The sequence below is a fragment of the Acyrthosiphon pisum genome, chromosome A1, assembly GCF_005508785.2.
Source record: "Acyrthosiphon pisum isolate AL4f chromosome A1, pea_aphid_22Mar2018_4r6ur, whole genome shotgun sequence".
Taxonomy (NCBI): Eukaryota; Metazoa; Arthropoda; class Insecta; order Hemiptera; family Aphididae; genus Acyrthosiphon; species Acyrthosiphon pisum.
In genome coordinates this window covers 84,435,041-84,438,378 of record NC_042494.1, presented here as the reverse complement: position 1 = coordinate 84,438,378, position 3,338 = coordinate 84,435,041, and the positions used below count along the sequence as shown (strand labels likewise).

The following is a 3,338-nucleotide window of genomic DNA, read 5'->3' as shown; positions in this document are numbered from 1 at the left end:
TGCGAACCGTATTTTGCTAATACCGTATGCATAGGTAAAATAACTATTATTCTTAGAAATTCACAATAATAATTAGCCCTAACTTGGGCGATTTTCATTAAATTAAAAATTTTTTTTTTTGAACTATTTTAAAAAATATGATCAACAAAATAGCTATCTTGGAAATTTAATAAATTTATTTTCCTAAAATAAATTTTTGAATATTTGAAAAAAAAATCAAATATTATGTTATTCAATCAGAATTTCCACACTTATTACTGTAAAAAAAATGCATTTAAATATATTGATTTTCCACGAAGATACTAAGGGTGATACGGGACTTCTGGGACACACTGTATAGGTACTTGTGGTGATTATGAAAATATAATTATGAAATCTAGTTAATATTTGATTTCGTCTCAATAACATAAAAAAATAATCAAAATATTTAAATTCTTGAACTAAGATTATATGAACTATGTTAGTTCATGGTTCTAATTTATAATCAAAACATTTACAACTATAAACTATATGGTTATGATAACTCTGCAGGGGATGCCATGGCATACCCGGCATCCCCCTGCGCCCGCCTATGCAGTTGAGCCTACAGGCGATTAGTGTGATTACTTAACTAGATTTTCATAGTAAATAAAGCAATCGACGGATACGTATTTAGGACTTACCAACGCGTATAATACTACACAAATGTTAAACGGCTGTAACATTTAAAATAGGTATGCTATTATTTCTGCACCTTCCTTTTTCATATTTGTAATCAAGTTATATCGATTAAAATTAAGAAAATTGAAAAACCGGTTTGCCAGCAAAGTGCATTTTGTCACGATAACAACGATAACGCATGGGGATCAGAAAAGAACAGCCTTCTCATCATATACAAATCGCTCATCTTATCCAAAATCCCCTGTGAGGGTCCCCTCTCACACAGGCATCCCATGAAACGAAAAAGCGGATACACTAGCAACTGAGGCAATCACCTCGACCTCGTCCACATCCATTACTACTCTTCCCCAGTGTTCGGAACGTTCACTGAAAAAATGAACTCGTTCACGTTCACGTTCAGTCCTTAAAAAAGGAACTCGTTCACGTTCACGTTCGTGTATTTTTCAAACAAACGCGTTCACGTTCACGTTCATTCAAAAAATGAACGCGTTCATTGGGTCGTTCATTTATTTTTTATACATTTTTTTTATGAATCATTTACCTGCTGTAAAGGCTCAGTCAAACAGAGGGTGACTTTTTGTCCGGCAATCAAAAAATGAATCCGGACTTTTTGTACCCGGACTTTTCGTCCGCCATGGTTTATGGGTACGCGGACCGCGGCGGGCAAGCGGTCTTTGTATTATTTTACAGTGCCCGCGCGGGCAGTCCGCTTTCTGTTTGACCGAGCCTTTAATATAAAAGCCTATAAACATATACAACTCAAGCCAAAAATAAATATACTATTTAGACATATATAATAAAATTAATTAATATATTAATTAAAGGGTAAATAAATTGAACGTCTTAAAAATCGATCAAGTTCGTTAAAAATATAAACGTCGTTCACGTTCACGTTCTATTTTAATAAAACGAGTGACGTTCACGTATCGTTCACTAAAAATGAACGTGAACGCGTGAACGTGCGTTCATGAACGACGTTCTTTCCAAACACTGCTCTTCCCTACCAAGATATAAAAATAATCATAAACACACACACTGCCAATATATGGCAAACATCTTGGGATGAAATATCAATGTCAAACAAATTAAAATCAATTAAAAAGAAAGTTACCAAATGGCATTCTCGGCCTAATATCTCTCGACGTTCCGAAATCATCAACACAAGAACAAGAATCGGCCATACCAACCTCACCCCCATACATATCATAAAACACGAAGAACATCCTCTCGGCAGCCAATGCAACGAACCGTTCTCAATCAAACACATAGTCCTAGACTGCCCGTTGTATGCCAACGCAAGAAGCATTCTCATCGACCTAACCTAACCTAACTTAACCTAACCCTCATCGATGGAGGAAGCACTAGGAGAACACAATACTCACTTAATACATAGCTACTTCAAACACATTGGCATCGACACCAAAATCTAAGACTGTAAAAATCACATCACTATCAACTGTATTGTAAATATTATATTTATATAAAACTGTAAAAACTACTAACCCATAATCATGTAATTCACAACCATAACTAAATGTATATAACAATGTAAACCTACCGCAGGCTAATGACCTTGTTATTGAAGCCTTACTATTAATAAAAAAAAAAATGATAACGCACCTAATAAATGCAGAAATTCAGACGAACGTAACTTATTATTATGATAATATGTAAGTTTAAAAAACAAAGCAAATAATAATTCGTGGCAAACTAGAATACCTACTATAAATTAATAATTAATTGTTCTAAAATATTCTAAAGTACCTAAATGTTTTTATTTTACGATGATAAATAAATACATTTTATTCTATCCTTCGTTCGCGCACTTTTACGCGTCATTATATTTCTGAAAATAAAAAAATCTATATTAATTCGTTTTGGAATATTCTTTTCGTTATTTTTATAATTTCTTTGATGATTGGCTGCTCAACGATGTTTGGTCATCTGATGAAGCCTGTTGCACCAGTTCGACAGATATCAGTTCCATGGCTATAAAAAGAATAAAGAGATTCCATTTTACTTTTACCATTTCATTATTAACATTGTCTGAAATAGTAAAATGTAATTAGTTAGTTCGTTAAGTCAAAATTGCATTCAACTTTTAATAGGTGAGTATATTAATTAGTGACGTATTATATTATTTTTATAGTATCTTTAAATGTAAAAGTAAATTTTGGATATTGTTTCCCATATTAGTTTCCTTACGTAGTTATATAATATATATTATAGGTATTGTAATTTTTTGGAATTCGGCACCAGGTATATACTGTCGCATAAGATAAATAACGAATATTTATTTTGTAGTCTAAACCATCTACGATTTACTTTGTATTATGCTTTATATAGACTAAGTAATTTACGTAATTACGTACCTAACTACCTATATTTAAAACAATTCGAACTATATTGGTGTCGACCGTGTCGTACCTACTAGGTATTAGTGGTGTTCAAGTAAAAAGTAAAAATTCATACCTAGTACTTATACCTACCATTGTAGACATATCTACATAGATTTAGAACCCAGGAATTTTGTGTATATTTTTGGTACCGCAAAAAGTTATACTTCAAATTTTACAAAAATCAATACTTACCTAGAACTAAACCTAATATTGTTAGTATTCTTTACTTATTAGTTATTAGTTTAGAATTATTATTAAGGGGAATCGATACCGTGATTT

The 3,338-nt window shown here is 32.2% G+C and overlaps 1 protein-coding gene across 1 annotated transcript in view; it reads left to right on the top strand.

The window, feature by feature from the left end:
- Positions 1–2,484: 2,484 nt before the first annotated feature.
- LOC100574984 overlaps positions 2,485–3,338 on the top strand; it is a 5,765-nt gene continuing 4,911 nt past the window's right edge. Inside the window, exon 1 of the mRNA XM_016807408.2 lies at positions 2,485–2,768. The gene's annotated coding sequence lies outside the window, so the exon portion shown is untranslated. The remainder of the gene's footprint in view (positions 2,769–3,338) is intronic.